This window comes from Poecilia latipinna, unplaced genomic scaffold, assembly GCF_001443285.1.
Source record: "Poecilia latipinna isolate Pla-1442-1.1 unplaced genomic scaffold, P_latipinna-1.0 Scaffold1002, whole genome shotgun sequence".
Classification (NCBI taxonomy): Eukaryota; Metazoa; Chordata; class Actinopteri; order Cyprinodontiformes; family Poeciliidae; genus Poecilia; species Poecilia latipinna.
In genome coordinates this window covers 144,281-165,769 of record NW_015113618.1, presented here as the reverse complement: position 1 = coordinate 165,769, position 21,489 = coordinate 144,281, and the positions used below count along the sequence as shown (strand labels likewise).

Sequence of the window (21,489 nt, the reverse complement as noted above, 5' to 3'; positions counted from 1 at the left end):
CAGCTTGCTGCTTCATCAAAGCTCTGGTGACATGAAGGCCTGCTCTGGAAAAACAAAGCTGCCCTCCCTCCCACCGACTCCTCCCGGCTCAGCCTTCGTGCCTCCATCCCTCGCTCCCCGGGGACGCTATCAGTACATGGAAAGGTCAGGGGTCTGCTAGCAGTAGCCACACACATCCACAAACTGAATGTCACACACATCTACCTGCTCGCACAAAAGCACCTGCAGACAAAAACGATAATCACCGATTGTGTTACAAGTTGATTGATCAATTAAAAAAAAAAAAGCTCTTGTTTTAACTCGGAGAGACTGGTAATTGACAAGGTTCATCAATATGTCACACTGACCTTTTCTTAGCTCCCTCTCCCCACACACCCTTTCAGTATTGACTTGGATTTTTTTTTTTCTCCCCACTTATTTTCCTGACAGTTTTATTTCGCTCTTTGACCTTTAGGAGAACTAAACATGAAAGGACACTTTCTGCATGCTGATTCCACCAGATCAAAACTAGTGACGGGTTTTTGAGGTCCAACAGGTTCTGATTTTTTTTTTCTCTCCAGGACTAAAAAACATTAAAGAGTGAAAATGGGACATGGGTCCTCTGGTGTAGGACATGGAGGAATTACAAGATTGTCCCCATCTACGCATAAAATCATTTGGCCTTAACCTTTAGCTCATTTTTAATACAATAAAAACCCAACTGGTCATCTCTGATACTAATATTTCGGTGTTCTTCAAATCAACAACCAATCCAATATCTGTGAGCTGCACCATTGATTTTTCTATTGCATATTTGCATGTGCAGCCATCAGGGAATGGGTGCCTCCCCGTGTTCAAAGCATTATGGATACAAGAAAATAAGGCCATACACCAAAACTGACAAGCTATTCAAAAACATGCGATTCATGTATTTTCCTTGCACAAACTTGTTTTTTTTCCTTTTATAATAGAATCCAGAATGCAATTGATAATCTCTGTTCAAAATTTAAAATACTCTAAACAGTGTGGTCTAACCTGAACAGAGTCATTTAAAACGTAACATAAAGCAACGCTCAGCATTTCCTGAGTGAGGAAGTCTGAGTGCTCGTTATTTTCAGTATCAAGATGCTGGCCAAAACTGAAACTTCCCTACAACGTGTTGGCACATGTCTGCATTTCATTTAGTCAGGAAGAGAGAGCAAAACCTTCAGCAGGTAACAAGAAGGTTGAAAAGAGAACATTACATTTCTGAGCTTTCAACCTCTGACTGTTATGAGATATGCTGGATTGGGAAATGTGATTGTTTTTGTGAATGTAGATCCACATGGAGGTCACCGTTTTTTTAATAGTAGTCTTTCAAATCATACAAATTGTTAATATAGGATTATATGGACAGTTAAAAATGCAAACTAAACATTTTGCATTTGTGTAATTAATTGTTGGTCAGACAGCAAAAAGGTCAAACTACAGAGAAGTTCTGAGACAGAGAGATCTTGAAATCTCTGCTCCGTTTGTGAAAATGACCAAAAAACCAGAATCTTAGACTTCAGGGTTTCAATTAGGACATTTCAGCTTCTCAACAAAAAGTTACCCAAATTATAAACACCGTTTTTTGGGGATATTAAAAAAAAAAAAAAAAAACTCCCGGAGGAAACTAGACTTCCATTAAAAACCTGGACCCTGGAATTGACCGTGACTTTGTGGAAATGCTGGGACTCGATCCCAGTGGTTGCATTCCTTGACTGACGTCCAAAACTAATGCCAGACTTATAACTTCCAGTCGTGCAGGAATGTTTTTTTTCTTTTTTTCTTTTTGGCGAGAGCTGGTCGTTTGATGTTTATTGTGTCATAACGCATAACTTTCATTCAATAAAATCCCCCAAAATAAGACAAGGCTACTTGTAGCGCTCTATAGGTCTGCATATCCACTTCATAAACTTTTTTTTTTTTTTTAACTCAGTAATATCTCAAGTCAGATTTTGGTGCATATTATAAAATCTATTTCTGTAGCTTTTTTTCTACCACAAAACCATAATCATTGGTGTATAAGACTGATTAAGAAAAACACGCCTTTCCATTGTGGGCTAGCTGCAGCTGAACGCCACTTCCCCTGACAAAGTAGCTCCTTAAATAACACATCTCATTAGGCCTGCTGACTAATGAGGTTATTAGCCCTGGCTACCGTTAACTAGTAGTACTCTAACGTTGTGCTAGTGGCCGTCTCTGAGGGTTTAAGTAGATTCAGATGGAATGGCTAATATAGCCACTGGTTCTCGCTTGTAATTGCCTGAAAGCTATTAGAAGTAATGTGAAGATATGTGAAAAGACAAATTACTTTAATTAGCTCGTGTTAATGTGTTTGCACGCAGAAATATTAGCACATAACAACGGGAGGGGCGGCAGTGTAGCGAAAGAGAGGCTGGTTGACCTGCAATGGATTAGTGAAGCCCGTCTGTGTGTGTGCAGCTCTTTAAGAGGGGCAGGGGGGCCGCGGCTGTGCTGAAGTGTGCCACAGCTATTTATAGGCCCAGTTGATTGCAGATTTATTCTCCTGGGAGGGAGTAACTCAGAATAGTGTGTATATATACGTGTGTGTGTGTGTGTGTCTGAGTCGGGCTGGGGGTGCTGTTGCAGGTTATAAAGAAGACCCGCTGTGGGAGGAACAGCTGTCTGTCAGGAGGAATCTGTCAGTTAATTTCCTTTGGGGAAAAAACAGAATTGAGAAAGGAAGATTCGAGATAAAACTCAGGACGGCGAAAGCTGATATTTTCCTCAAATAAAATGTAATAAAGCAGGACTTTCTAGAGTGACAAAGCAGGGGCAAAACGTTTTAAAATGTGCACTTTGTGGAACGTACAGTACGCCATAAAAACGATTAAATACACATTGGACTTTAAAGAAATGTGAAAAACCATTTAAATATGACGAAAACCCGTGGAAACATAATAAATCACCTAGGATTTTTGTTTTTAAGTACATGTTGTTCCCGAAGATTTGTGTCTCTGCAGCGGTCAGAGTTGGATTTGTACGCAAACGAAAAAAAAATATAAAAAATTAAGGAATACATCAGCGGGTTAAGCAGGCGAGAGAGAGACAGGTTAACAACGGGATGGAAAATACTGAGGCTGTCGATGTGAATTAGACAGATTTCTGAATGCTGGCACAGAAGTAAAAAGGAAATATAAAGCTACCTACAAACTATCAGGATCAGAAACACATGAGCATCGAGTATGTTTTTTTTTTTTTTTTGTCTAGAGAGATCATCTTCCGCTCTCTTTCTACCTCATATTTCTGAGACTCGACCTGAAGGCTACAAAAGGGTTTGAAACTGTGAGACTTGAGTCATGACATGTCTTTGTTTCCAACGACAGTTTTCCTGGACTGTGCAAACCGAGAGGCAAAGACACGGCGCCGAAATAGGTGAACGACGCAGGTAGATCAGTGCTTCCTTAATGAAGACACCGAGAGGCTGAAAGTGGGAGAATCAATGATCCAACACAATACAGTCTGATGCACAAATAATTTGTTTCTTGCTCCAATACGCTTATGAATGTTTGAACATTAAACAAGTCAATTTAAAATAATGAGACGATACATAAAAATCACAACAGAAACTGCAAATCAATCTAACAAAAAACAAAAAAAAAAAAACATTTGAAACAAATTAAGGAATAAATAAATAAACAGTGAATAAATGGAAATGATGACATGGACAATACATGAACTAATTATCTTGCTAATTAAAAGCCATTCAGTGCATTTTAAACATCTCGTGCGTCTATGGTGATTAAAGTAAATAGTTTGGGACCACACACCAAATCACACCCTGCGTTTGACTTTTTTTTTTACAATATGCAAACTGGAGATGCTGTTGCCACACTAAGTATTTACTAAAAATATATATTCACTAAATTTTAAATCCATATTCTCGCTTTTTTTTTTAAGTAGTCAGTTATGATCTGGTAAGTTAAATATATATTTTTTATTAGCAAACATAACTTTATAGTTTTTTTGGCTATTTTGACTTGATTCATAATGATATCAACCTTTTTTCGTCAAAATGTTACATAAACACTCAATAATGAATTCCTTTCGAATCATAAATTGACACAGGAATCGATTTTAAACTTGCAAGGCTTTCTTAAGAGTCGACACGCTCCGACACCAGTTTTCAAAACCGTACGGCACAAAGGCTTAATATTTTTACTCTGTGAATAAAGCACAGAGAAACGTGACTGCATCTGAGCCGCAGCTGTAATGAGCAGCAAAAACACACATCGCGGTCTCTTGTGGGAGGACAAAAAGAGAGCTGTTTACAGTGACAATGAGAGGACCAACAAACATGGTTACAGCGTCACACACTCGCACACAAACCCCCGATGCCATCCCAGAGGGCCGAGCCTCTGCCGGGGCGCCGGGGCCCGCCTGGTGTGGGTGATGGTGATGGATAGCACCGCGCTGACGGAGACTCCTCGGAGCAGCGAAATGCCAGCCAGCCAGCTGCCAACAAAGCCAGCGTTACGAATACCTCACATTAGAGGAATTACGTCTTTATCTAAACAGGCACTGGGACGAAATAATAGTGTGAGGGAGATCCGTCACAATTAGCTAATCGCTTTTCTTTTCTTTTTTTTTTTTACCCATCTTCTCTCTTCTTTCATCCTTTGTTCCTTGCGGGCCTTCAGGCGCAACAACAAGAACGGTGTAGGAGTGGGAAAAAAAGAAAACAAGAACAAAGTACAAGCTGAAAACAAAAAGAGGCTCCGAAAAACAGCATTAATCTGTGTTACAGGATGACTTTGGGGGAGAAAAACGAGCAGATGCCGTATGCAGCATCCCGTGGCATCAGAAATGTCTGGAGATATTATCTTTTCAATGTCTGGAACTTGATTTTTAATAACATAACAAGCACGTACATACTCCCACACACAGGATATTCCCAAACAAACAAGCGGAGCGTAGGTCAAGGTTTACCACTCTTCACTTCTGTGCAAGAAAGACCTGCTGCCCTTCTAAAAGGCAATTTCCTGAAACGAGACACATGGAGCAAATTGGTCCCTGTTTTTTTTTTTCCCTGCTCTGCCTCCCTTTTTACTGCTGGTAGAGCACGGTGAAAGCCTTTCTGCAGGCACTTTGGCGAGCACAAGCATCCAGTCTATTTTGCACGGATAAGAGGGGTGGGGTGTCGATGAGGGGGTGGCATTTTTTTTCTACCCGAGCGACAGTGAAGGAGTTGAGGACTGTAATGAAAGCAGAGATAGAGTTTTTTTTTTTTTTAAAAAGAAGTATGACAGAAAAGAGGAAGGGTGGGGGGGCAAATAAATGTGACCACCTAATAAGACTGGACAGAAAGACAAAGACGTGCCACAAGATGGAGGGATTTTCTTTTGCACTGCCGTCTTCGTCGCTCCTCTTCTAGATTTTGACTTAATAGCACTTAATAGCAGTTTATAGCACTGGTTCCCAATTTGAGCCTTTAGTGGCCAGTGCCCTGCATGCTTTCAGTGCTTTCCTTTCCCCAAAACAACCGATTAAAATAAGTCAACAGCCTCTTTAGTGAAGCTCACAGCTCTCCAGATATTAAAAACCTCTGAAACATGAAGGACTCCTGCCCTTACCAGCCGACATAGAGACGTCACTGAAAAACAACTTGAGCCTTCCAGATCAGTTCTCTCAGTCTACAGTGTTTTTTGGGGTTCGGGTCCTTTTAGATGAGCATCTGTTTAAGCTCAACTCAAATAATGAGGTAATTAGCAAGACTCTGAACGTATTCCAGGAGGAATTTCACTCATTTCATTCAAGTACGTTGGATAAGGGCTATGTCTAAAATCTGTCCAGTGAAAGGAGATCGAGAACCTGGAACCACAGGGCTGGATCTGCAGACGATGAGCTGCACAGTTTCCAAAAGTCTCAGACATTTTGCACCTCCCAACTTCATTTGGTCTTCAGCTTAGCTTAACAGTGCCTAAAAAACCTTCAACATTTCAACCTCCAACATCAGTGTTTAACCTCTCAAATATACCTCAGGAAATATGGTGAAAAGATTCCCATAATTACATTCCTAAACATTGTGGAGAAAACATTTCCCAAATCTTATACATTACAAATGATATGTGTAAGTGAAACAAAAAGATCTTTCCATTCACTTTCCCCACAAACAATCTTTTCATTAAAAAAAAACAACAACTATATATTTCTCCAATGTTTTGGTGATCTGAAAGGTTTCCAGTCTACACCATGACCTTTAACACGGCTGCTCTCAGAGAAACACTTCCACTTAAAGCCCGGGGGACTCTCACAGCCTGAAGAGCTTTCTATTTTTGCAAGCTAAATTAGGAAACCAAAAATGTCACAAGAGGGCTGTATTACTGTCCTATTTTTTCCCTGATAAGATTTCCTGTCCTTTTCACGTTTAAAAAGTAGCTAACAGGTCACATTATTCCTCTTAAATTTCAGTTCACAGTCCAGTAGCTTCTGCGCAACAAGAGCCACGGCAGCTGACGTTTTTACAAGACTTTGCTTGACGAGCGAAGCCGCTAGAGGCTGAAAAAAAGGCTGACTGGAAAAAAAATAAAAATAAAAATAACTGTGTTTAGAAGATTGAGGATAGAGTAACTGAAACCTTCCACGGAGACACGTTCTGATGTTTTAGCAGGAAAATCACAACATTTTTATGAGGCTCTTAATAATTTTTTGCAGTTTTTAGAGAGAAAGGGTGAATACGTGTAGCAAAGGGGGAATTGAACCCAAGATAGCTTGTCTCTGTACGTGGGGAGCCTGTTCTACCCGCTGCGCCACATTTCCACTTATTACAATATTTTCTGAATGATGAAGAATCGTTAAAAAGAGAAAATGGAGCCAAATGGAGGGCATACCTGGAGGGAGACCCGTGAAAAGCTGCAAATGTTTGACATGCAGCCAGAGATGGGGTGGAATGGTTTAGAGTAAAGCATATTCATGTACAGTATGAATAATAACTGCGAATCTAACACGAAAATTAATCCTCACAAATAATCTGATTACGGTCTGACTGAGTGACTTTGTGTCGGTCTATAACATAAAATCCCATTAAAAATCAAGATAATAAAGAACTTAATGGGAACATATGAATGTTTTTTTCCCAAGGCGCTGCATGTATTGTAGACCTGCTTGAAATTTGCAGCCGTGGAAAGGACTCAATGAATAATCTGCTTCTTTCCATCAACTCAACCATGAATCTCGGTGGCTTCTTTGAAGGATGGGGTCCTATTTTTCCATCATCAATAAAGACGAGCTTGCATATGTGTGCAGCCTCTGAGGTTGTCGAGAGGAGCCCTGCTCTTTGTCTTGCAGGGGACTTGAATGGCCAAAGTGTCCGATTCCATCAAGGTTGTCGATTATTCCTCTCCCCAAGGCGGGAGCTGAGGCTTGTTTTCGCTTTAGATTTTTTTCAGTCAGCAAGTTTATGCAGAACATAAAACATGGCGGAGTGGTTGAGGACAGAACGCTGGCCTTGGAGGAAGACCGGCCTCTGTCTGGTCGCCATAATTTGAACATAAAGGGAACAAATATTAATTTTAATTAAGACATATTCTATAAAAAAAGAAGCCAACAATGCGTCTTCACTCTCATCAGGAAATCTCTTATCCATGAGAGAGCTCCAAGGACCTGGGATCATTACGCAGGTCGTAATTAACATGCCACATATTTAAAACCTCAAGGGCGCGGAAACAAACGTGAAAGGATCGGACTTTTCTTCTTTCAGGCCGAGCTTGAAAAGCAGAGTTCATGGTTCACCCACCTCCTTATCTGCCTCTGCATCACTCCACCCGAGCAGATTTACAACAGGTGGAGCGACTCGTCCCGCCTTGGCATGTGACAAAGTGAAGCGTGGCTGCCTCCCGATCACGTTCCCTGAAACACGTTTCGCTTTGCGCGGTTAGAGAAAACAAACAATCAGCAGAGCCTCTTCTGGTCCGCTTCTCAGATGGCGTCATTAAATTTACTTCCGCGTGTAAATGCGCCATCATGTCACCCCGCAGCTTTTATTGCCTTTATCTAATTCGGAAATTTATTTGCAGAGGGCAGCTTTGTTTTTCATGTTTCCCCCTCCAGGAGGCAATTTAATGTGAATCATCTTCTTTAAAGAAGATGGGGTGGGGTGGTGGGGGGGAGGGGGGGGCAGGATGCAGTTGTCTGTTGTCGTTTAAGCAGGATCTCATCTGTCAGACAGGGTAAGGACAAAGGGACGCTCATCACAGTCTATCCCGCCGTGCTTTTTTCTCTGCAGCTGCGGTGGCATTTACATGTCAGCCGCATAAAACGAGCCATTTACATGTGAGCTCTGCTGACACGATGCCATGGAGCATCTCTTTATAGGCACTGCAGGCAGGTGAAGTGATTAAGTGGCTGCATAAACAGTGTCCCAATAAAATCTTTATTTTTTTTTTCCCATAATCGCTCAGGTTTTTGTAAAAGAGGGAAATAACAAAAAAATAATCAAATTTTATCCAAGAAAAATTAAATAAAGAAAATAGATATTCGGAAGATTTTGGAGCGTCTTCTGATCTTTCAGTTCGCCATCAATCTGACTCAGCATGAAATCAGTTTTAATAATCAGCAATTGTGGCAGCCAATATATTACCACTTTACAATAAAACAGCTTTGTAAGCCGTGTTCTGTTGCCGTGCTAACTAAGAGGTTTTTTAATGTCCACCTGAGACATGAGGTCTCACTGCAGACGAAATCTGAGGGCAGCGAAAGTGAATAAAAAAGGGGTATTTATAAGCAGCAAACAGCAATAAGTCTTATTTATAGCTGTAATTATTTGCACAACTGTGCAAGAATGCTTTTGGAAAATAACTTTGCTTTCACCAAAGTACTAAAGTAGACGGAAACAATTCAAGCAGCTCCAGGAGCTCCAGGCTCCACCGAGGTTAGTGCAAAGTTCACTTTCAGTCAGACATGGTGAGTGCAGAAGGATCTTGTTTTCCTCATGCATTTCTTCAGTTTCTGTTTTTTAGGCACACTTAAATGTTTCAGATGTCAGACTGAAAAGACTTAATTAATCCAAAAATACAACTCTGAATATCATCTACAAATGTGCATTTTCTTCCACGTTGCCTCCATCAGCCATTGCATTAAAAATATATCCATAAAAGGAGACAAAATGGCTGCAGAGGTTTCTGATGTTGTTGGCCTGCAGCTTCAAAGATGACCCCCTCAGTAAACACAGTCGCAGTTTGTCTGCAAGACCGCAGTCTGTCATGGGAATGTTTGAATATGTCTGAGTTATGTCTGCACGGGGGGAGTGGTGCCAAATGTGGACATCTGAGGAGCGGGACGCGAAACAAGCAGGAGAATATGGGGACATCTTTCAGAAGAACAAGACGAAGGAGGGATGGTGGCTTTTCTTTTGTCTTGAGCTGCAGCCTGTTTCATTAGCACACCAACCAATCCTTGGCACCCCTCCTCCTCTTCATCCTCCTCCTCACTAGCTTCCAAGCCCCAGACGGAGAGCATGGTTACTGTCCTAATGGCAGCTCTGTATTCATTATCACCTCCGCATACGCCTCCACCCCCCCCAACTCTTCCCAGGACGGGGGGCTGCCGTAATTGATAATTAAAGAGCAATAACACAGCGGTCAATGCAATCTCACCACAGGAGAGCCTGAAACCTCCACCTCCCTCCCTCTTTTACACACACGCACGCACGCATATAGTGCGTATATATTGTCATTTTACCTTTAGGTGCCATATAAGGGACAAGCATTCAGAAACACATTTCTGTTTGTGGAAATGCAAAGAAACACACACACACACACACACACACCCAGGACTATATGATCTCTGAACCAAATGACCATCATGAAAAGCGACGGAGAGGAAAACAAAACAAATGCAAACAAGTGAGAAAGAAGCAAAGGGAAAAGCAATCAAATTAAAAAAACAGATTAGCGCCATTGATACAATCAGTTCAGATGTGTAGAAGTGACGCTGACTGATGATGCTTTAAAAAAAAAACAAAAAAACAAACTCCATTATTTATGAGAACAAAAGTTTACTGTAAAAGGTTGTTAGTTTGGTGACGAAATAATTATTTGATGATCCTAAATGTTAGAATCATTGATCAGGGAACCGTTCCAGTGAGTTTGTGTGTTTGAACAAACCTCGACACAGGAGCCTCATCCTGTCACGGTCGGTGACAGAGCGACAGCAGCGTTCAGACGCAGACGTAATCTGTAAGACATTTACTGTAGATCCCTCTCGGTCCTTTTCCCCATCTCTCTCTCTCTCGCTCAATCTGAAATGCGACAATCGCCGTTCGATCAGACGCTCTGAGCTGCATGTGAGATTTAATTACATGGGGCAACAAAGAGCTGCCGCTTTGCAGAATACACACAGAACTACAGCAATGACTTCAGCCGCATCTTAATAAATTAGAATACTATCGAAATTAAGTGATTCATTTCGCTAATTTAATTAAAAAAGTGAAACTGGTATGTTAATTTGTCTCAACAGAGCGATACATTCAAAGTGTTAATTTCTATTCGTTTGGGTGATAAGGGAACTTCCATCCAGCAGGAAGTTTTCCAGGAGTCGTTTGCATATTCAATTAAGACACATTTCATTGGTAGAAAGGCTGCAGAAAGTCGAGTAGAAGGAAAAAGTGTGATTGAGAAGGTGGAAACGCAACAGGGATAAACACCAGTTTGCGCCTGTAAATATATCAGATCTGCTAAATTTACATATTTATGTTTTAGTTCAAATTTAAGCAGGCAACTGGAATTACATCATATTTGTTAATAAATGTTAGGAAAGAAACAATAAGAAAAAGAATTGTACAAAATAAAAAATTTATTTAATTGGAAAACTACCGTTAAATCACATATTGATAACTATAGTTTAGCGATACTTTCTTCATGTCTTCTGTCACGAGTACAATTCCATTCTAATTTTGAACAATGTTTCCTAAATTATCTAACCTAACTCATGTAAAAAAATAAAATCTGAAAATGTGTACTCTGTTAAATACTCTGTTGCTTAATCATCCAAGCTTGATTATTTTTGGAATCCACAAAAAAAAAAAAGATATGTTTTTGCAGAACTGCAGTGTGTGGAAGTGAAAGTGGACTCCACCATAAATTAGACTGAGTGTGAACAGCAGCTGCATGACAGACCGACTGCAACACCCTTTGAGGAAAAGCTGTGGTTTGTAACTTTATCTTATACAAATAATGGGTTTTCCCCTTACAGTAAGCTCTGCAAAACCTGTTAAAACAAATAAAAAATCCTTTATCTGCCAGCCTGAGGTCATCATATGAGCTTTTTTTAACTCTTCTGTTATGCTGTTCTCTCCTGGACCCCACTAAGGGACAAGGGCGTACAGAAAATGGATGGATGGATGGATGGATGGATGGATGGATGGATGTTAGGCTGTTCTTTATGGCTTGGTCATTTTAAGGAGACGCCACAGAAAATGCTGAAGCGCCACAAGTTTTCTCCGGCTCTACTGCCCCTTTGCACTGCTTCTCAGCTGGATTAAAGCCGAAACACACCACTCGGGTCCGACTCTTCTTATTTCTTTCCCGACATCCAGGTTCCGACCTGACAGTCACTCTATGGACCACTGGATTTGTGAGATTGAGTATTCCCGCAATAGCATGTACTGAAAATCCAGCCAGCATAAACACACAAGCTGCTCCGGAAAAAAAAAAAAAAAACCTCAAAGCTGCTCGAACAAGATAGCCGTTTCACACTTCAACCTTTTTTTGTATGTTTGACATCCTTCCATGAACTGCTTTTTTTGTTACTACCAAAAGATTTCAGTTTGCATTTTCCACCAAGGCGGATGCGTTTTACTTTGCCACTCCGTCTTACATTCCTGTCAAATTGCTGCGAGTCCCGACCAAAACAGACCCCAGGTCAGAGATGTGAGGCCCCTTTGATTTTAACATATTCTAATTGTTTCCTACATCATCCACATTATTTTCCATCGGATCGGATACCTATGTGAATCCTGTATGCCTTGGCCTTAGAAAAGACTACAAAACATTTCCCTTACTTAAAAGACAGAAATATTCTGGAGTTTAGAAATATTTTCTGGAACAGAAACTGCAGTAAGAAGTGGCCTGGATAATAATCATTGTTTGTTTAAACTATTTAAATGTTTTTTAGGTATTTCCGTAGTAACATAATAAATATGAATGTCAGAATTTTATTCCTCATTCTATCTGAAAATGAAGCCATTAATCTGCCTAGGTTTTTCACTTTGTTATTTTTAGTGAAATAAGGGACAACAGAGGCCTAAAACTTGTGACTTGAGGTAAAGCACAATATTGTTTATGTGAAAAGGCAACAAGCGCATCCGCAAATATGTCAGTACCCTCCATATGAAACATGTTAACACACAACTCAACCAGGAACTAGTTTCTAGTAAGATTGAAACCATCCGAATAGATTCATGCTAAATGTGAAACTTCTCTGAAACAAAAATGGGCAAAGCGTGTCAGGTGTGGAGACGTTTCACTGAGACAGACAGCTGAGGACACATGATGGACATCTGGTCCGTGGAAACAAAGGATGAGTGGAAACAGTAAATGACAAGAAGGACATTTTTCCAGCATTGCCTTCTTCATTGGCAGCTTATATAATTTATGAGTCGAGGGCATTTCTTAATTTTTTTTGTTTCAGTTCTTGGATTCTTTTTTTTTTCCACATATCTTATTCATAACGGCACAAGGATGGAAGAGATGCTAATTAAGAGAAAAAAAAAAGGAACAGAGAGTGAGTGGTTGTGTGAGTAAAGCCCATATTTTAGTGCATGTACTTGTGTGGGAGAGCAATATGCTGCAGAATGGCAGCCCAGAGGGGGTGAGAACTAGAAACAGGGACAGAGAGAGGACACAGAGAGAGTTTCTGAGAAAAATAATACAAAAAGACGAGGAGAGTTCTTGGAAGAGGAAAATGGGAGATTGCTGCGAGACTGGACAGAGAACAGCAGAGCTGCCAGAGACCTGAACATCAGCCAGGGCAGATGAAGTCTGACATGTCTGAGCTATTGCCCACTCCTCCCTCCACTGGTCCTGCTCTGAGGAAGCCAGCGTCCCTTTCAGCTCTTTTCAGGAGAGCGATATTGACTGCTTTGGTTCGATGTTGGCTATTTCCATTTTCTGCTGCGGGGAACGGGGAGACAAAGCAATAGGGAGTGGATACTACTTTCACTGCAGCCAAGGCTCAGACCTGCAGCACATCAGTCGCAATAGCATCCCCCCGTCTTCCAATTTGCGTCTGGGGGAGATGTTACCTTTTTCTATTTACACACACACATGCAGAAATATACGAGTCAAAAAAAAAAAAAGAGGCCCAAAGCTGTGCAGGGTCTGCAGCTCAGTCCCAGGAGGAGCCAGGATTAAAAGGGGGCACAAACAAAGCCAGGTACGACAGGCCATCTACACCGCAAAAGGATGCTCACGCAAGAAAAAAACATCAATGTTTTTCAACCAGACATCAATGCAGAGGAGAATATGGATGCATGCGCACATTTACATCTATGCATTTATATGCAAACAACACAGTGGGCAGAGAAAACACACTCACATAGACAGACACCTCTGAGCTCAGCTGTGTGGAATGAGGCCACTTTGAAGTGCTTAAAAACGTCCTGCCTCCATTTCCACCGCAGTCTTCTCCCTGCGGGACAAACACTATGGCAACAAGCACCACCACGCATACACGCGCACACACACACGAGCACACGCACACACACACACACTAAACTCTGTCCTTAGATGCATATACATCAGACCAGCCAAAGAAATGCACGATAAATCTGGACTCTGGGCAAACACACAACTTTGTTTTAACCACAGCGATGGTAAAATGAGATGCAGGGAATGAAGTAGAAGTTCAGGATGTTCGTCTCACACACCTGCCTTTCATCTGCTAGTGTGGGTCTGAGCTCACACTTCAGAATATATAATATATATACAGATTGACTTTTTATTACAGGTTTTGAAACTATATAAATAAACTGTCAAAAGCGATTTGATGGTTGCTAGAGGCTGATGACGCACACCTCGAGCCGAATGCTGTGAAATATTTGCTGCGTTTGTGATAATGAAGAAGGATTTTGGATATAACAAGGAATCATACAGAGATTAGACGGTTATAGACACGAAGCAAGGAAGAGAAAGTTAAGATTGTTGTCAGTTGTGAAAGGGAAACGTCTCACAGGTAAGATCCACAGACACGGGAAGAAAACTCACCTGCTGAGCTGCCAGTAGCAGCGGACTCCCAAAAGGAGGGAAACCCCGACTGCTGCTTGTCGTCTGTTGTAATTTTAGTGGTTTCTTACAAGATGGGACAGACAAGATGTTTGATTTAAGTTTGAGGAGTTTCCATAAAACCAAGACGAACAAGGTTAAGAATATCAAGAGTACTTGATATTCTTATTCTTATTAATTTCGGTTAATCATGCATCAAACGGCATGTAACAAATATTTGGGCACGATTATTTAGATTTTCGACTGAAATAACAGATCGGCTCAGTTTTAGAAAAAAATATATATAATTTGCAAGCTGGTTAGTAGAGCTTTTTGTTATGTAGAGGTTTTCTGTTTCAATAGATTTTGTTCTGAATTGGCTCATCAATAGCTTTTACGCCTGTAAAGTCATGAAAAAGTGCTTCAGTAAAGCTTTTTTTGTAAGTGCCATCATTATTATTTTAGTGCTGCAATAGATTTTGGATTATGTGGTTGCTGAAGGGCGAAGCTTTTTAATGGCTACTTTTGCTCATGGGTAAGTTTTGGTTTTCTGGCTGGTTTGTGAGTTTGTTACTTGTCTAAAGTGGAGAAACACATCAATAAATGTGAACCTCAGACTTCGACCACAAGTAACTTTTTAACTCAAGATGGAAACAGTGAACCGTAATGCTTTTTTTTCTTCCAGTAACTGGACAGACCATTCAGTAACTGGCACATTCGTTTGCTAAAAAAAAAAAAAATCCAAAACAGAGTCATAATAAATACAGTTCATTTCCAGTCTTCCTGCAACATGTTCCATGCAGATGTAGCCGAGTAAACGAAGGTCATTCTTCCCAATTCTAAGGGAAATGGGACAGAGTCAAAGTTTGTGTCAGTGAACCATTCCTGGCTCTGACTTCTCTACAGAAGTCGCAGTCAACGCGCCACAATACTGTCGGCTCCATTGCTCAATAAACTTTAACGTCGACCGATAGACGGCGGCGTCCATTATTACTTCAGTAAATGTCGCGCCGCCGTGTGACGTCTACGTTTCCCCGCACATGTGGGTCATAACAGTTCACAGTGAAGTCTGACTGCGGTTACATCATTGAGTAGTACGAACGACCACCCACACACACACACACACACACACAACTGATTTGAGTAAAACAAAAAAAAACAAAAAAAACGTCTTAACCCACTGTGTGAACATAGCTTATGATGAAAATTAACAGATTTCTGAACGCACCGTTTCCAACCAGTTTGCTGCAAAGTGTAGTTCAGTTGAATAAACTGTGGCTGGACTCCAACATGTGACCTGGTTCAAATGATTTAAAAGTATCTTAAAAACTCAACGGCCCTTTGTCGTTTTCCGTGTGATCAAACCGTTCTGTGTAACGAGCAAATGGTGGTCGATCCAACGGTCTCTAATTCTTGCCTACAGGCACGGGCAACGCCCGACCCTAAATCTAATTTTGCCGCTGGCTTTTTTGTTGGGGGGTTGCAGCCAGTTGCTTCTGTTTCACAGGTAATCTCTCCCGCATTGACTTAATGGGTTCAGGCGCTGTAATAGAGGTCCTCTAGCACAATGGTTTGGTGCTGTGGAACATTATGGCTGAAAGTGGGGCTTACCAATCCTAATGCTACATTTTAGCTTCAATTTGGGGATATTTACGCTCTACCTTCAATCCCTGAGCTCACATAGAAACCCCCTCCTTCCCCCTAAAAAAGGAAAAAAAAAACACCCTGGAGCAGCACTCAAATAGCCCCTCGAGACCGCAGATTTACAGGATCATCTTCCCCTGGGTGTGTATGTGTGAGCGTGGAGCGGTTTGTAAATGGCTGAGGGGTATAGATTGATTTGGTTTTGTTAGGCAGAGAGGATTTGTACCACAGCAAAGCTTCGGCTCTTTAAAAATCTCACCCCTCTCTAGATTTCCCTCCACTTTTTCCTCTTTTCAGCAGGGAGAGGGAAGTAATTAACAGCTACTTAAATTCCCTTGATGGATTTGGTGGACTGCAGAGAAAGGGGAAGGGGGCAGAGTGGTGAAAGATGTGCTCCATCTTCTGAAGCTTAATGCCACCATTTGCAGAAAAGCAGAGAGGCCACAGAGAATTTCTTTCGCATTGACTGGAATGGAAAAAAAAAAAAAAAAAAAAAGCATCTTCCCTGCGCAGCATTATTCTGTAAAGTGGAATAACATAAGAGACTGCTAATGCAACATGAAAACCTCTCTGCATACGCTGCTACCAGTGATTGCGTCAGACTCAATCCGTCCTTTTTTGTCCATCAATGGTTCAGATGAGTGCTGCTTATCCATAGCAACAAACCAAACCAAACAACCCGCTTCCAAGCCATACGGTGGATCTTGATAAATATGTACAGCCTGGTTAAAATTCCAGATATTAGGACTTTATATTCATAAAATCAATTCAGTTCAGTTCAGCTTATTTATATGATGCAGAGTCACTACAAATGTGGTTTGAAGGAACTTCAAGCAAATAATGTGAATAATATATAGATACTACATTGAGTGAATTTAAATAAAATCAACCAACTGTGCCGCCCCTAGAACATTGAGAAGGTTAGAAATGTAGCTGCAACTATTGCTGCCAAGTTCTGCAACAGAAAACATTTTTTTAAAGGTCTGAATAGAAAAAAAAATTGAAAAGAAATCGAGCCTTTAATGTCCTTCAAAGGGAACAGCGGAAACAGATATAAAGGTTCACACGCAAAAAATCTAAAAGGGTCAAAACAAATAAATAAAATATTAAATATTATTGTTAACAAGAATAATATATTGTGCAAGACTATAACAGAAAATACTATGAGGTTATTAGAAATAGGACTCATGATCCAAAGGATGTGCAACTGAGTCAGATCACTTTTTCAAAAATTTACATAACGTGCATTGAACATTGAAAAAGACTATTTACAATACAGTACATCACTGCAGAAAAACAGATGCACAATGAGAATAGAACAGACTTTATTGATCCCTAAGGAGAAATTGCTTATTCGTTGACAAGCTACTCCATCTGAGGAATTAAATATCAAAGGGCCGAATGCTAAAGTTTGATCTAATCACTCAGATGTGCACATCCCGGCTTAACTTCTGCCTGCTTACATCAAACAGGCAGAATTAACAGGGGTGTGTACACCAGGTTTTACTGCACGTCTTGCAGGCTGAAATGCTGACCATTCACCTCTCGTCACAAATCAAAATCAATTCGCAACGTGGGTCCTAACGACTCGCATCACGCGCATGTCCCCGCTTGTCAACAGAAAGTCAATAAAATCTTCATTACTTTCCAACACTTTTCCTACAGAAAGTCAAACCCAAGCACATCAACCAGCAGCTCCCAGATGGAAACAGGAGGCCTTCCCGTCAACATGGCTCACTTTCCTCCCCGGTCCCGCAGTGCAAACGACTACGTCAACTGCGTCAAGGTTGCCAGATCAGATGTCCCGTGTCCTGCGTGGATATCAGGCCAGACAATGGAGCTCCTGCTGCAGGCTGAAAGAACGCCGCCTAACCAGAAAGCGTTCATTTCCCCTCTTGAGCTAATCCTCCGTCCCAGGAGAGACGAGCGGGTGGCTAATGAATACAGAGGAGGTAATCTGAGGTTTTCATGCTCAAGCATCAAACCTGTATAGACATATCAGTTTTATAACAACACCTATATCGCACACTGTCCTGATATGCAACAGTATACAGATACTTTTTTGTTTTGCTAAACAGCTGGCAGGTTTACACAAAGGTAAAACAAACAAACAAGAAATATGCTCACACAAGTTTACTTTCGGTGTACGACTGACCTTATACTGGATAAGTGCTTAGGTAAATGTCATTATGAAATCATTATGAAAGTCAAATGGCCCTTGATAGGTAAATCATGTGCATCAGTTGCATAACCGTCTGTGAAATAATCCCTCATCATCATCACTCCAAAAAATGTTGCCATGCAGGTCTTAGTTAAACTCACACAGAACTTTATTCTGTCATTTAGAGCTATGTTTGCTTTTTATTTCTCCACCCCAACGCCACTTGTTCTTACGCTGCACTGTAACAAATAAACTGCAGAAATTCAGTCATCTGTGTGACATAACCAGCTGTGTTCATCATGGAAAATGAGAGTCATGGAAAACAAGCAATGTGACACTTCCAGGGTTCTGCTCTTAAAGGGATAGCTACGATTTCTTTCAAGTGAGATCGTGTGAAAGTACATATGCAGAGGCGGCCAGTTGTACCAAGACTAAATAAATAAATAAAAATAAATGCATAAATAAATAGTAATTTTCCATTCACGTTTTCTTTTTCTCCCTGCAGCCGGTAGTGTGTTTACATGTAATGGCATCAAAGTGAGCCACAACAAAAAACGGTGAAATCTAAACATGGAACAGAAACATTTCTCACTTGTGACTTCAGAAACATGACCTGACCAAGAGGCCCTTAAAGAAAAAAAGTATAGAAACACATAAATACTTACAGAAACATAAAAATCTTCAAACATGTAAGTCACAGAAATGACATCAAAGAAGAAGCATAGGTCTTATAGGTCTGCTGGTAAAGTTAAAAAAGAAAATTCATGCTCCTTCCCACTGGTGATGATGAGGCTGATGGTGATGTTCTACTGCAGCTGGACGCATGGTGAATAGCAAGTCTGTTACCTAGGTGATCGTTCAGCTGCATCACTTAATGTGCGAACTATGCAGATTGTTGAAAAATTTAAATCTGGCCGTTTCGGTCCTCGCTGCTCCTCTTGATTATCCGCTTACAAGCGTTTTTAATCTAGAGTCCTGTGCAGTTTTCTCAACATACGAACAAGGAGTTTTACTGCGGCCATGCACAACACAAGTAAAAACCACTGAAGAAGAAATGTGAACGTAAACTATTGCTGTGTTCAGAAATCCTCTGATCTGTTAATGTCTGCTTTCTGTGACATCCGAGTGATGAACGAGGTGTGAAAAGGTGTTTGCCTCCTTCTTGATTCCTATTTTTTGCATGTTTTTCACAGATAAGCGTCTCAAAACGTCAAACCAATTTTAATATTAGCCAAAGACAACACACAACCACAACAACCTTCCCAGAAATGGCCGGCTGACCAAAAATCAGTCACAAAAGGTCACAGAAGATTCAACTATAACATCCAAAGAACTGGAGGAACCTTCACTTGCCTCAGTTAAGGTCAGAGGTCATGCATCCACCATAAGAAAGAGGAAGAAAAAATTGCCTGTGTGGGCAGAGTTCCCTGACAAAAACCTCTGCTGAGCAAAAACAACAAAGAACTTTGAGAAGATATTCTGTTGACTCATAAGACAAAAGCTAAACTCTTTTGAAAGAACACACAAAAAAGTAAGACTGTGCAAATTTACAAAATTAATGTGAAAGGTTTCAGCTTCAAGATGCTTAAATGTAACTTATATCAATTTCCGTCGGGCACTAATAATTTCCCCAAGGTTAGCTGTGTGCAAAAAAGAGCTCACAAGTTCCTGCTTTATTTCTAAAAACATCTCAGCATTACATCACTTACTTGTGTGACTTTGTGTTTTTTTCCGTGAATGCAGCACACCACATTTGTTTCTGCCCGTTTCTTGAAAATGACTTCACTCTCAGGGGTGTGATGATATCATACACTAGAATTAGCCGTAATGCGAGGTGCCAGAAAAAGGACAGAACCTTGATTCTCTAAAAGTGAAGGCTGTCACCTCCATAGCTACCTGCTCTTTCCTCAAGCCTGTAATCTGCCTCCATCAGGTGTCTGAACACTCTGGATATAAATACCCAGCATTACCCAGAGGTTGCTGGGGGACAAATTAAGCAGAAGTCGGAGGGGTGAGCCCCATCGCCGCACACAACGCGAGACGGCGCAAAAATATCTCCTCTTCAACTGGCAATCATGAGCGAGCGTCCTCAATTTAGAAGAGATAAGTTCTGCTCAAAGCCAATATATAGATCTAGTAGAGTGTAAAAAGCCTTGGTAATGCTTTCAGGAACTAGCCAGAGGGGTGTGCATTGTTGTGTGTGTGGGTGTGAACACGTGATAGCACCAGGGCCATCTCGCACCGAGAGACCGGAGCCTCCCAGCTGCCCTTCCCCTGGATCGATAGCCCTCGCTCCAGGTTTTAATTAGCTAATCAGTAGAACATGGGCTTTTAAGCATGGTGGTAGAACGTAGCTAAAACCTGCTGTCAATACCTATTAAAAAAGGTTGTCCTGAAATGCGACTGCAATTGACTCGGAGCCACTGATTTTTACGGCGTCTTTCCGGGCTTAGCTCCAACATGAAATTGGCTGAGATCAAATAAAAGTAGAGGCTGGACTTGTTGTTAACGGCTTATTACATTACATAAAACCGCCTTCACGAAAGCTGAATTATTCTGCAAAATTGTCTTTAGTAGGAACTTTTCATCCTGCACATCACGTCACCTGCCGTCGGCCTTCGTTTAAAGTCCATAATAAACATCATCAGGTTGCAACATCCACACAGCTTATAAAAATAGTTTGTTTTTTTTCTTCACTAATGTGAGATATTAAAATACACCCAAATAACAAAGAGAGAAATTATAGCCACAACCCTGAAACCAGATTGAATCTCTGCTGTGTAAGCTGCTCCTGACTGCTGCAAATACCAGAGATTAGAATTTGAAACACACGGCCAAGAAAAAGGTTCAGTATTTTACAGTCATGCTGAAATGTTTGATAAATATTATTTATGGAGAGGGAGGATTACTCACTTTCCAGGACATATGTAATAGGTTTGACGCACCAGTTGCCTCCTTTTTCTTCTACTTGCAGTAAGATTCATCTTTAAAAGACAGTGCCGTCCCCTTGCATGGCCCTCTCTCACAACTCACCCTCTTCAAAAACCGTTCTGAGCCGGTGAATTTACAGCTGGATTTGTTACAAGACTATCGGTTTTTGCTACAGCACACCTAGAGGGATGAAGTGTGGACTAATGTGAGTTTGGCATCTAGAACTCCTGATCATCAGCAAATTCATTTCAGCTTTACACTTGACAGGATATATTCAACTCCCAGAAAATTTCATTTGATGAAGGTTATTAATGGTCCTAGATGTACACTCTGTTCTTCCAGAGACACTGGTAGAGTCTTTCATATGTTCTGGGAGTGAGCACCAATTTATCCAAGACGTTTAGGATCAGATTGCTTTGCTCACCTGCTATTCTCATTCTGAACGATTTACCAAAAACCGGAGCTGACACGTGACGCAAGAAGAGCACCGTTGGCAAGACTCACAGCTGCAGAAAAACTACTGGCAGCATG

General features: G+C 41.0%; 1 protein-coding gene across 3 annotated transcripts in view; it reads right to left on the bottom strand.

Annotated features, from left to right (window-relative positions):
• Positions 1-21,489, bottom strand: part of LOC106958633 (E3 SUMO-protein ligase CBX4) — a 94,587-nt gene that overhangs the window by 57,933 nt on the left and 15,165 nt on the right. The window lies entirely within an intron of this gene.